This window comes from Ambystoma mexicanum, chromosome 5p (assembly GCF_040938575.1).
Source record: "Ambystoma mexicanum isolate Mex_15411 chromosome 5p, UKY_AmexF1_1, whole genome shotgun sequence".
NCBI lineage: Eukaryota > Metazoa > Chordata > Amphibia > Caudata > Ambystomatidae > Ambystoma > Ambystoma mexicanum.
This window is the reverse complement of record NC_090930.1, coordinates 1,175,917,582-1,175,932,518: the sequence shown is the minus strand read 5'-3', so window position 1 is coordinate 1,175,932,518 and position 14,937 is coordinate 1,175,917,582.

Sequence of the window (14,937 nt, the reverse complement as noted above, 5' to 3'; positions counted from 1 at the left end):
ACAACAATAGGTATAATCTACCATGCAGGAGCCACAACCAATTCAGGGCACTACACTTCATACATAAAAAAGAAATGTGGATGGTTTGAATGTAATGATAGTACCATTACTCTAAAGCAGAGATTACCAGCAAATCTTACAAACGCTTATTTGATGTTCTTAAAACCAAAATTTGATAAATAAACTGTATTTAAACCTTTAAGTAAATTTGTGGTACAAAAATATAAACTGTTAGAATACTCCAAAAGCTATCTAACAGCTCAAAGATTCTACAACAACTAATCAGATAAATGAATACCACTAAATTAGGCCAAAAAATACACAGTTAGAATACGCCAATTGGTATCTAACTGTCCCAAAATTTAACAATATCCAAATAGGTAAATCAAAACCACTAAAATATATTAAAAAAATGGACAGTTAGAATATGCCAATTGGTATCTAACTGCTCCAAAATTTTATAATATCAAAACAAATGAAGAATCTGTTACTGCTCCAAAAAAAATACAACAAAGCAAAGTATAAAGCATTAGCCAGAAACAACAAGTGAACACTGAAAACAAACAAACAAATAAACTGTAGCATAACAGAAAAAGGTTTTTTTTAAATCCAACATGGATTTTTTTTTTCTCCCACAGACTCAATGATTTTAGCAACAAATACAGAAACTGAGCAAATTGCACAGTACTCTGATTTGTACTCTACTAAATATGAGGATCGAAAAAAAATAAAAGTATATTGCTTATACAATGTAATAAGTCATTACAAAATACTAATACTAACATGCTATTTTCTTTTATCACAGAAATGAAGAAGAAAAACATGGACTCCCGTTACTAGACCAAACAGTAAGTATACAATAATAAGGACAACCATAGCAGCATATCACATCCATAGTATCTAATACCTTTCTTCCTTATACATTTGTTTTTCATCCAAAGTTATAAGCAAATATGAATCTGATATGCTGCGGTGGTTGTTGCCAGGGCATACAGTCTTGGGTGCATGGCCAAATGGCCATGCACCCAAGACTCTATGCCCTGGCAACAACCACCGCAGCATATCACATCCATAGAGTCAAACATTTCAACTATGATCTATGGGAAACTTTTAATGTCCGCGAACAATGTGAGTGTTCTTAGAATACTTTGAACTTGCCAGCGAACAATACGGACACCATTTTTAGGACACCCCTACTAACATTTCAGAACAACGCGATAGTTCTTACAACACTTTCAACTTAACAACTAACAATACGGACAGCGTCCTAAGGACACCCCCTATGAATATTCCAGGACATCGGGAGTGTTCTTAGAAGCGTCTTCAGAACACCACCATCTTGTTTATTTGCAAACATTTCAGGACACCGCGAGTGTTCTTAGGACACATTCAACTTGACAAAGAACAATATGGACAGCGTCCTCAGGACACCCCCTACGAACACTCCCCGGACACCGGGAGTGTTCTTAGAAGCGTCTTCAGAACACCACCATCTTCTTTATTTGCGAACATTTCAGGACACCGCGAGTGTTCTTAGGACACATTCAACTAGACAAAGAACAATACGGACAGCGTCCTCAGGACACCCCTACGAACACTCCCCGGACACCGCGAGTGTTCTTAGAAGCGTCTTCAGAACACCCCCTTTTTGTTTATTTGCAAACATTTCAGGACACCGCGAGTGTTCTTAGAACACATTCAACTTGACAGAGAACAATACGAACAGTGTCCTCAGGACACCCCCTACGAACACTCCCCGGACACCGCGAGTGTTCTTAGAAGCCTCTTCAGAACACCACCACCTTGTTTATTTGCGAACATTTCAGTACACCGCAAGTGTTCTTAGGACATATTCAACTTGACAGAGAGCAATACGGACAGCGTCCTCAGGACACCCCCTAAGAACACTCCCCGGACACCGCGAGTGTTCTTAGAAGCGTCTTCAGAACACCCCCATTTTGTTTATTTGCGAACATTTCAGGACACTGCGTGTGTTCTTAGAACACATTCAACTTGACAGAGAACAATACGGACAGCGTCCTCAGGACACCACCTATGAACACTCCCCGGACACCGCGATTGTTCTTAGAACAGTTTCACTTTGCTTACGAACAAAACGGACACATATTGACTCCTTAGAACACCCCCTAGTCAGTTTATTTAGAACATTTCAGAACACCCGTGATGTCTGCAAACAAATCGAACACCAAAAGAACGTCTAACACATAAAAAACACAACTTTCATCCTATCTCACACACTCCCACCCTCCCCAAACACTCCTACACACCAACACACTGAACAAAATACACATTTTGAACAAAGTTTCACAGCACTGTCCGGGGACGTCCGCAAATCCAATATGGCGGGCGCTACCGAAAAATCTGACGCGCTTCACGCTCCATGCCGTCCAATCAGCGAACACTTTGCATGTCCGCGAACATCACGCAAGACGATTGGCCAATCAGGACACTTTCCGCGGAGCGAACAGGGAAGTGTATCCGCAAACCGAACACAGATATCACTAATTTTTTTACCTACTTTTTGGTCATTTTAAAAAAAACTACTTGACAAATTTTCACCAAATTTGCAAAAGCACGCTTTCGGGACCAAGCCGCTGCTCCTGGTCCAAATTTGGTGGACATCCGTCCAGCGGTTTCGGCTGTATGCGCAAGCAAAATTTTTTTCCCTTTCACTCTATGGAGAGTGAGTATAATGTATACAAATATGAGCATATAGAGGGAAGGTAGAGTAATAAAAATAAAACTATGACAAAGTGCTGATAACCATAATGATTATCTTCATGTACAGAAATGATTGCTCTCTTTCAAGCCTGCATCTTCCACTATGTACATGTTTCATATGATGTGACAGGACCCCAAGTCTACAAATATAGTACCTTTTCAATTTTTACTTCCTGACTGTTACTGAATAAAACTAAGCGGCTTTGATATGTCAGTAAAGGATAAAAAGGGAGAGCCAGCCATGTGATGTCATCAGTTATGTCATCAATGACATTTGTGATGTCATCTTTGATGTCCTGGGTGTTAGTGTTAGCAGTGCACGGTGGCGCGAGTTATGGTTGGTTATGTTACCATAACTGGCGAATTTCAAGGGTTTTTCAGTTTTACTTGGAACCATAACGTCCCTTTAACAAAGTTTTTTCACTGAATTTCACTGAATTTCACCATAATATCCCTGAACTTAACCATAATATCCCTGACATGTAACATAGAACATACTAACCCCCTCGTAGTGATTTTCATGTCTGCGGACTACCGCCATGTCCACGGACACATCGAAAATCTGAGCGTGGTGAATGTAAATTTAAATAGTGTGCCCCATTTCCCCTTTGAAGTTGGCTCTGAAAAGAGACTTTTTTTTTGTTTTTTTCACAGATGCTTGACAGACACCTGTTATTTTATATTTTTTTTCTTGTTTTTTTTTCTTAATTTACTCCTAAAATCTTCACATAACCTTCTCCAAAGCAACCCTTACATTCCAAAATAGAAAGGCATTTTCGGTAAAAGATAAAGAAATGCCATCTTCTTTAAAATTAACAGCATTACTGGCATCAATATTCTTATTGCTACAGAAGAACATACCAGCTCTAAGCATGAAGGCACACATGCCTCGGTTGATGACACACCTAGCAATGTTTTGCTGAGGACAAAAAACAGAACTATTGTCCCATATTGCCCTAGGTAGTAATCCCGAAAAAATGACTTTCGCATTTGGAAGGATCTTCATTACGGCTTGAACCAAGCGTTCCAAATCAGCCAACAAAGTAGGGGCACTGACGTTGCCCAAATGGAAAGCACCATAGTGCAAAACTACCACATGCGGACTGTTCATCCTGGCCATATCCGCACAAACTTGTACAATTCCCTGTACATTGCAATCAGGCACAGTGCTCCACACCACCTCCACTCCTTTCACATCAAAGTTCTTTGCAACATGCCTGCATTCAGCGTACTGCTGTAAACCATGCACAAACATATCTCCGAGCACCAACACCCTGACTTTCTCCACTTCTGCCATCTTCACCACACACAGTCTCTTTCAACACAAATCCACAACCTCGACATCTGATTGGCTGATCCGTACAGTCTTCTTTCCATGTTGGATTTCCTGGAAAAACCCGGATTTACCACGCCCTGTCGACGAACAGCCGTGGTGTCCGCGGATGGCGTCCACTTTACTCTCTGTACCATTCCCTCATTGCATACAGGTAAGCAATCACACAATACGAATAACGTCCTCAGAACACCCCCATTTTGTGAATTTTTGAACATTTCATGACAATTATCATTTCATTATTCAACATATTAACATTACAAATATTATACTTTTATCTTGTACTCTGCACACAATGCTATCTTTCTCCATTAGTAGCTCAGTATACTACATAGAATCCCATAATACAATGCTATTTATTGATATAAATGCATCGTTCAAAGCACTAATAACGGTATGATATTTATTGCAATATCCTTGACACTTTTTTCGGAACATTATAATAAAAATCCCTAGTACACAAATTCCATGAAAAGTACATACACATGTGATGTCATCAGAGATTTCATTAATGACATTTGCGATGTCATCTTTGATGTCCTGGGTGTTAGTCTTAGCAGTGCATGGTGTTGGCGCAAGTTATTTTTCATAGTTTACCATAACTTGCTATTTTCAGGGGTCTTTCAGCTGTACTTAGAACCATAACGTCCTTTAAACAAACTTTTTTTAATATCACGCAAACAATATACAAACATGGCGTGCAAAAACCAACTTCTACAGATGGCTTTACACAGAATGTTGCAAAGTAAGAATTTATGCTCGTTCACAGTGAAGGTCAGCTGCTTCCATTTTTTTTTCGGGCCCCGGAGAGGCTCACGAAGCAGACTATAAGGTTGTATTGTGTTTTGACCTTGACAGACAGAGATTGTGATGAAAGACTTCTCTTGAAGGAGTGTTGCTAAAACGTAAGAGAAGATAAAGATGAAATTTCTGAAACTAAACCACTTTTACATAATATATCACTATGCGAAAGATCGTTGGCACACGCGGAGTCGTATTTTGGGACTGCACCACTCGTAGACAATGGAAATTGCAATTGTACTGTAAGTAACCCTTTAGATTACTTTATACCAAATATAATAACAATAGCGTACCATTAAAGACCGCTGAAGTTGAACTTGTTCGTTGAAAGTGGCATAATGTTTTCTACCGCGCACTATCACCGCCGAATTGATCCCCTGTCGTTTAGAGGGCTCTGAAAAAGGCAGACGACACAGAGTGGGTTAATATAAATAATTTAACCGGTCTATAGGCGGTGAAGCGCTCTACTCGCTGTGCCACTTCACTGTAGCCTGTCAAGTGGCACAGCGAGTACATCGCTCGCTTTGACATCCGTGCACAGCTTGCTAACGCAAGTTCGAATCCCGGCAAGGCGAAACTCAGCCTTTCATCCTTCCGTGGTCGATAAATGAGCACCACACACCGTGGTTAATAATAAGCACCGCTTACATACCTCACAGTTCTTAGCGCTATATGAATGGGAAAATATTATTATTTTATTATTAACATACTCTGTTGCACTATCTTCGATAGCAAATAGTTTCACGCCCTAATAAATAAAATGATGATTTTTAATGAAGATCGGCTGGTGAGACTAATTTATGTTTTTTAAAACAGGTACGTGGCCCCATTTTGTCTATGTCACGATTTACAGACAACAGCGGATGGGGTCTTCAACTGCCAGGTGCAAGTCCAAATATGCAACTTCATGACCCTCACCATTTTATGGGACAATCGCCAAGGACCAATATGCCCTTACGCAGTACTAGCGGCTACAAACAACATACCAACCAATAGGGTGGTCTAATGGCTCGTTGTTGGAGCAACCTTCCGATTATCAGAGCGACCATTTACTGCTTTTATCATAAACCAACAGCCTATCTACCGCAAAGGAACAACGCGTGGCTCCAAATAAACTTTTTCTGATCGACAGCAGAGACAATAGCAAATCGCTGAATATTCACTAAACATTTCATGTGAAATAAATGTACTTTACCAAATGTACAATCCTGCTGTTTACTTTTAAACCACAGTTTCATATTCCGAATTGTGGCGCACTGAGTTGTAAGCTGATCTAACACTCTCTGTACCGCAAAGGAACATTGCGTGTCTCAACATGAACTTTTGCGGATCGACAACAAAGACAAATGCAAATTGCTGAATATTCTGTAAACATTTGATGTCAAAATAAATGTACTTTACAAAATTTACAATCTTGCTCTTTGCTTTTAAATCACAGTTTCATATTCCGAATTGTGGCGCGCTGTGTTGTGACATAATGTGTGTTCTGGGTTCTGTGTAAAGTAGCGTAGTACTGGAGACGACTGGGCGCGTTTCATTACGCACCCTGTAACGTGTAAGAGGATTCAATTTAACACTACAGCTAAGTCAATGCCTAGTCTGGGATACTGAATGGAAACCCTTATTAATATATCTTTATGTCCAGTTCATGCGTTCTGGATGACTACCCCTATATAACACCCCTCTCTTTGAATAACCCTGACCCCACTGAGCCAAGAAGTAGTTCTGTTTTGCAAGTTAAAAGGTTTAATTGATAATTTAAACAATATATATATATATCACGCTTTATAATAAATTAATAATTGAATAGCACACTTAATCTGATATGATAAAGATTAACAACGGAGAATCTGGCACTAGCACACTTCTTTATAATCACTAAGGAGTTGACATGAAATGGATAAGATAGCAACAATACTTTTATGGTTTCAAATGGATGCAATGTGGAATGAAATGCAGTACAGAAAATAACTTGATAGGATTTCAGCAAAGACAATGTAATCACTTTCTTGGACAATTCACCCCCCCCCCTTTTATGCAATGCAAGGAAATGGAAGGAAGCACACAGTTCTCAGAAATGCAATTAAATGTGATTCAGTTAACCCAGCAACTTAGACTACAGAAGTTTAAAACACAGGCAAAATGCTTTGATATGTGCTGGCAATTAAGTAAACAAATATGCTAAAATGCTTTTAATTCCCTCTAGAGGTTCAGGGTGAGTGGTATCTAGTTAATATTAGTCTAGGCTCACTCTAGCAGTGATGCAGGGATAGTTTTTATGAGGCAAACGATTTTTTTCAGAGGAAAGCAAAAACAGCTATCTTTTTGCAAGTGGAGAAATTTTCAAATCGCGGTAAAATTCGCGAATGCGTCTGGTGCGAATACAGAGGAACTACAGGGGTCCTTGGAAAGCGTAGGATCTCAGCTTCCAGGTGAAAGTTACTGCAAGTCTCTAGCACAAACGGTCACGGAGATATGATCGATTAAATAAAGGTCGTTTTTCAGATTTGAAATTTTTAAAGTTCAAAAAAGACAAGTGCAGCTTGCAACTAGAAAATGACAGGTGACAGCTTTGCAAATGACAGGTGACAGTTAAGAGACAGTTCTACTTAGATTAAAATAGGATTGAATTATATTATTTTAACTAAGAGATTGGTTCTGCACAGTTTTCTAGGTACTCACACTATATTCTTGAGTGAAATGGGCCTCGCCATGGATCTGGTCAGGTTTTAGACGGGACTCTGGTCTCTGCACTTCACAGTGATCTGGGTCTGCACTCTCTCTGGATTCTGAAGATTGAGGGATTTAAAGTCTGGATCTTTCTGCACAGCTTTCTCTGGAGATTGATGGAGGTAAAGTATGGATTTTCCCGGCAGAGCGTCCCGCAGCAAATGGATTTGAAGGTCTCTATCTGTCCTGTCTCTCTGCTTTTATGTGTTTTTAAAATGGGTGTGTGTGAGCAGCATCGCTAGCCAGCCCCTCTCCACTTATCATTGGCCAAGCTTTCATTTCTCCCCTGATTGGGGGAGCTAAGTTGTGTCAGAGTGATGTCATTTTACAGCCTGCAGAAAGTCCACTCCTCATGTCAATTTACACACAAATCTAGATTTGAAACAAATACATATTTGCAGAGGTACATATTGTTTTAAAATCATATGCACCCCTCACATATCACAGGAGGTATCTCCTGTTCAAACTCTGTTCTTCCTGGGAGCTTGCATTCAGAAATGGCAATATTTTGCACTTTTTAACTGGTTTGCAATTCCGGACATTACCCCAAATTTACACACATGTGCGCAAGGAGTATGGACATTAGTTGATGAAGTGTCAGATTTTTCACATGCACACATTTTGAGTAATATCCTCTTTTCCGCTAAAACCCCCCTGAACATGCCACCGGTTCGAAAAACCTCTTAAAATGTGGGCAGAAAAATCACAAGAATTATGGTATCATTTAAATAATTTTCACAAGTCCGTACTATGAGTTATTCATCTTTTTCTAAAACCATATTCTGGCTATAGAGGTGTGTCTTTTCAGGTCACATGGTACAGAAACCAGTCTTTCCAGTTTCTGCCAAGCTCAGAGACCCTGCCACTCCCAGCTTCTGCCAAGAGGAAGCTGTTTTACGACATCTGCAATAAAACATTTGCCTGAGTCAGGACAGGGCTTTGTTCAGAGCTCCTGGATTCTGTGGGGCTCCCCTTAATTCAATTATCAGAGAGATGGCATATCCTTAGTGTGGCCAGCAAAAGGCAGATAGGCCTGGGAACACAGCTGTGACTCAAGTTTCACTCCTGATGGGGGGTAGTTGCCAGCATCCAGTTCCTTAAGCCAAGTTTCAGATAAAATGTCACTTTTTGTTCCCCAGTTTCTGCATTCAAATAAAACTAAACATTTTTACATATGCAGCTAGAATGCTGATTCTAAGTTTAAAACTATGACATTTAAACAATTTCAACCTATGTGACACTCAGAAGTAGGTCACTCATTTCTTTTAAACATTTAGATTTTTAGTGTCTTTCAGTCCAAATTTACTTAAACTGCTGAAATCCACAGCTCAGCCAGTCTTGTTATAAACCTTCAAGTCACTTCAGAATTTAACTTTACATTGGATCCACCTCTTAAAATGTCTTTCTTTGGCATGTTTTGGGTTCATTTATTTAGTTTTATACAAAAAGTAAAATCTGGTGTTGTTTTAAAATGCCGGCTTTTGGATAGTGGTGAGTACTGGTACTGCACCCCTTTTTGGGATTTAAGAAAATGAATTCCCAACAGTTATGGGTTTGCTTTTGGCAATCAGCATTGCCATTCCCAATGGTTTCAGACTACTGTGTGGGTAGTCCAATGGTGGTTTTAGGCAGTGTCCTTCTGTGCCCATAACATCGGCAAAAATGAGTGGCAGCCTATTCTTCATGCATTTCCCTGTGCATTTTCTGGGAAGCTCTGGCCATCATGATGTTTTCCATGTCAGTACTGCACAGTTTTGAGGTAGGGCTCGGATGCATGGGTAAATACATCCCACAAGCCCCCCTTCTTGCGGTGGCCATCTGATCCTTCACTGGTGGGAACCGCAAGATCTGGGATGTAGTTCTCATCTTCTTCCGGTGGATGGCCAGTTCAGCATCTCTTCCTCCATCCGGTACTGGTCGATCGGTTCTCCTCGCCGGTCCTGATGGGAATATTGGGCGGTACCCCGGGCCCCCTTGCGTCATCCTCCCAGTCTCCGGATCATCCTCCTTGGCCCGTCTCCAGGTTTTCTTTCTCCTAGGACGACAAAGGAAGAGCGGCAATACCTATTCATAGACATTTTTCCACCACTGTTGAGATAGTGGGGCAGCATATGCATTTCATCATAACAAACATTACATTCTTATTTTGAAAAAAAAAACAGTATAACTAAGAGACAGTTTCATGCAAATAACAATATTTTAGAGACTAGATGTGGTATGTTTTATGGTTGGAACTGAATTAATCTGAGACAGTACCCGCTAGGATTCCAGAGGATTCCTCCAGTTGTTGCAGAGTGTGCCTGGGATGGCAACATTTCAACTGGTTTATGTGGACCCACTTGTCTTCCCCCGCTGCCAAAGGACCTTTGGGGAAGTGGATTTTGTAGGCCACAGGGGAGATCTTGTCGATGATCTCAAAGGGTCCCTTCCATGTAGGCAAAAATTTGCGCTGCTTGGCCTGGTTCCTTTGGAAGTTGTATAGATAGACCCGGTCCCCCACCTGATATTCCTTCCTGGAAGTCTTCAGGTCATAATGGGTCTTCATGCTATCAGCCGATCTTTCTAGATTCCGCTGAGCGTAAGCAAAAGCATGTTGGAGGTGTTTCCTTAAATTCTCCACATACTCATGAGTTGTGGAGGCATTTATCAGTGTCTGCTCTTGGGTCCTGTAGAGCAAATGCTGAGGAAGCACCATCTTGCGTCCAGTCATCAACTCAAATGGTGACATTTTGGTTGCAGATGAAGGGGTAGATCTGATGGCCATTAGGACCAGAGGTAATCGGATATCCCAACTTGGCCCAGAATCTGCCACAAACTTTTTTAAGATGCTCACAATTGTCCGGTTGTAGCGTTCTGCTGCTCCAGAAGAAGCTGGCCTGTAAGCAATATGCAACTTCCTTTTGACCCCCAGTATCTCCCACATCTTTGTCATTACTTCACTGGTGAAGTGGCTACCTCTGTCTGACTCAATCCTTTGAGGTAGACCAAATCGGGAAAAGATGTGGTTAATCATCAGGGCAGCTGCAGTTTCTGCCATGCAATTTGGGGCTGGGAGACATTCCACCCACTTGGTAAACAAGCATGTCACAGTCAACATGTACTTATTCCCCCTAGCCGAGCGAATCACGGGGCCTACAAAGTTGATTTGTAAATCTGACCATGGTAGTGTCATCCCCCGCTTTTGGAGAGGCGCACGGTGCGTGAGGATGATGGCTGAAATTGTGCACACACAAGACACCCCTTCAAGTATTGGTTGAGGTCCTGCCCCATGTGTGGCCAGTATGCAACCTCTCTTAAGATTTCCAATGTTGTGTGAAACCCCCTATGACCGGCGGTGGCCGCATCATGGGCGTGACTTAACATCAGGCTTCGGAATGAGGTAGGAACCACCCACTGATCGTGGCCAGCTTTGGATTTCCTTACCAGCAAACCGTCTTGGATTCGGAACATTTTTGGACATTTCATCAACACTCTTAGGTCCTCTTTCCCAATGTAATCGGTATCCGTCAGGGGAAAGTTCTCAGGGTCCTCAAGGTGTTGGTAAAACTTACCAATTATTGGATCCCCCTTCTGAGCTGTAATTAAATCAGCATCAGGGGTCTCCTTGCTCCATTGTGCAATTGAAAGGTCGTTGTGAGCATTTGTCTGGGACCTAGTGATAGCAGTGACCTGGATTTCCCCCAACAGGGACTCAATCTCAATTAGATCCCCTTGGATGGCCCCGGTTTTGGCCAGCTGATCAGCTAAGTCATTTCCAGTTTTGTCTGGTCCCTCTACTTTGGAATGACCCTTGATCTTTTTCCAATAGATGGTCATCTCATTCGAGGTGACCAGATCATCAATGTTTTGGATCAACTTCCCATGTTTCAAGGGTTTGTTGTTAGCACATAACATGCCTCTGGTTTTCCAATTAACCAGGTGCTCCACGAACCCGTTCCGTACATAATCCGAATCTGTGATTATGACCAGTTCGTGGAGTTGATGCTGGACAGCAGTGAGGATGGCCTGATGCACAGCCATCAATTCTGCCACCTGACTACTTCGGGGACCAATTTTGTATCCAGCGGAGGGTTCTGGGGACTCATTCACCCATGCATTCCCTACGCCAGCCACCAGTTCTTTCTCCCCGTTGTTGTCAACATGGTAAGAGCATCCATCCACATAGACAGTGGGCATTCCCTCACACTTGTCTTCTTCAAAGACTTTGTGTGGGGAATTAAGGTATGCCTCCATGTTGTCCTTGATTTTTAGACTTTCGTCCTCGAGACAGTTTTCTTTGGCACAATCATGCAAGTCAGCCAGACCTTGCGCGAGGGGACTCTTCTTGTTTTGGCCATATCTGACCTCCACAGGAAAGCCTTGCATTGACAGAATCCAGGAAGTAATTTGGGAATTACTCACATTTCCGGCCCGGATTCTGTCACTTTGGAGATATTGCAGGGGCTGGTGTGGAGTCTCCACTATGATGTGTTCCCCCTGGATAAACGGGCGGTAATTCTTCAATGCCCACACCGTCGCCAGGAGTGCCTTCTCACAATCGTTGAATTTTTCCTCCACAGAGGATAAAGTTTTGCTCGCATAGGAGATTACTTTATTGACCTTGTCATGCTTTTGGTATAATACTGCCGTCAAGCACGTATTAGAGAACCCTGTCTCCAGGAAGAACTCCTTGTTTCTGACAGGGTAAGCTAGGCAAGGCGCTTGTGAGAGGCTTCTTTTGAGTTGTTTTACCGCCTCGGCTTGTTCTGGACCCCATTCCCACTTGACCCCCCCTTCAGGAGATGAATCAGGGGTCTGGTAATCTCTGCGTAGCCCTCAATGAACTTTCTGCTGTAATTAGTCAGTCCAAGGAGGCTCCTTAGTTCTCGCAGAGTTGTGGGGTCTTTCAGTTTCTGAAGTGCTTCCACATTCTTTTCCTGGGGACAGAGACCCTGAGGAGTAATCTCATGCCCCAAGAATTTAACACGGGTTCTACACCACTGTGCTTTCTGAAAGGAAAGTTTTGCTCCGGCGGCCCTCAACTGCGTCAGAACATAACGGATCTCCGCTATGTGTTCCTCCACAGATGAACTTTTGATGAGGACATCATCTACATAAGCCAGGTTACCCCTCGCACCCAGGTCGGGCATGGCCTTATGTAGGAAAATATTGAACTCATTACCGGAGTTGAGGTATCCGAAGGGAGTCCGGGTCCAGGTGTACTGCTGGCCCCCAAAGGCAAAAGCCAGTTTGTATTGGTCCTCCCTACTGACAGGCACGGTCCAGTATCCATTGGTCAGGTCTATTGCAGTGAATACCTGTGACCCCTGGATCTGGGCCAGCCCTTGGTCAATGTAGGGCAGAGGCCATCGGGAAGTATGGACCCGTTTGTTGAGCTCCCTGAGGTCAGCACAGAGTCTCCACTGGCCGTTTGGCTTCAATATTCCCAGCACCGGATTATTGAAGGTGCTGTGGACTGGACGGATTATTCCCCGGGACTCAAGGTTCTTAATTATTTCAGTAAGGGACTCCATTGATGCGAGAGGCAAGCGATATTGCTTCACAAACACTGGAGTCATGCCAGGGTCCGTGGGGATTGTTGTTGTGTGGATGTCAGTGCGACCACAGTCATATGAGTCTACCGCAAAGAGATCTTGGAAATCCAAGAAAACTTGTTTCAACTTTTGCTTTTGTTCCAGAGTCACACAGGCATCAGCTAGGTTGACTCTCTCTTCCACCATCTGCCTGAAGCCTGGAAAGACTTCTGGTTTGGCTATCTCCGCGGCCTCCTCCAGCTGGGTGGAGAAGTCCCTGGTCAGAGTGCTGATTTGGACTGGAGGCTTCAGGTGGGAAAGGCAGCCCTCATGGACTTGAAAAATCACCTCATCCCTCCTGAAGTCACAAGTCACATCTTCCTTACCATAGGGGCAGGAAGTGTACACCAGGAAGTTCCCCCCATGCCGGGTAAAAATCCTGTCTGGTGTTGTATTGTCATCACTGTCACTGTCAAAGCAGTCCTTGGGGATTGGCCCTAACAGTTCATTTCCTAAATCTATGGAAAAATGTCGGTCATCAACCGCCATTCCAATAATGGTGCCTGCGGCTAGAGTAATACTCTTTAAGTCGCTGTTATCCACCTCTATTGGAATGGTGTCATGTTCTATGTTGACTAATGGAGTTGGGTTTACCCCCAACCCTTGCTGTTGGAGAGAAGCGTTTAGATGTATGTAAGCATCAGGGTTTTGCAAATATTGTCCTCTTTTAACTTTCACTTCCAGGGAGAATTGTCGGGTCCTTTCTGGGATGGTGACTTCCTCTTTGATCTGAATTTCAACTGCATAAGGTAGCAATTGAGCTGACCTAAATGCTTTTTCTGGATCATCAAAGCCCATGGGATTATCCGCTAATCGGGACCAAGCTTTGAAGTTGATTAGGTCCAAACTAATGGCAAAGCGATTGAGAATGTCACTGCCTAAGTAAAAGGCGGCAGTGACGTCTCGCACGACCCAACAATTATGGACTATGCTCTTGTTGCCAATGGAGATTTTGAGCATACACCTGATTGGCAGGAGATGTTTGGAATTGGGTGCTTCCCGGTCCATTTCCCATTTGTCTATCAGTTTGAATGTGGGAATGGCTGGATCTTTTGGGAGTTGGCGGAACATGGCTTCGCTGATGAAGCTCTTACCGTTGTTCACACACACTCGAGCGAGAACAGAGTCCTTCCCATCATTTAACTGAATAAGGATGAACAACTGCTCTCCAATTTGCTGAATATCAGCCAGGCTCTGAGCTGATTTCACATCTTTCTGGACTATAGGAGTGGGAGTTTCTGATTGTGGATTAGTATAGAATTTCAGAGTGTTTCCTTCCAGTGTGGAGTACCACTTTAGACTGGAAGGAAGGTTGATTTTCAGAAATAGAGAGGACCCCCCATCACCAGTCTGTTGTCCTACTGCTATTACTGTCACGTCTGGAATCTGGTTGTTCTGGAAGTGGAATTCTACTTGGTCAGATTTTTGTTCAACCATGTGGCATGTGCCGTTTAAACTAACATGGTTGACACTCTGTTTTAATTTTATTGGTCGGCTAGTCTGGGTCCAGAGGACCTTGTTTACACAATCTATTAGGGGTGACAACCTTCTCAGGAGGTCATTCCCCAGTAAACAAGGGGTGCCCTCTGGAGTCACAACTATGACTGGGTGTTTCAACTTGTGTCACCCAATTTTAATGTCCAAGTCTGCCATCCCCTCGACGGGAATTTCCTTCCCGTCAAAGTTCTGGAGTTGTCCAGGAAGTGAGGAGAGAGGAATTTGGTAATTCTCTCCCCTTCCTGCATTCAGTTTGTCAAA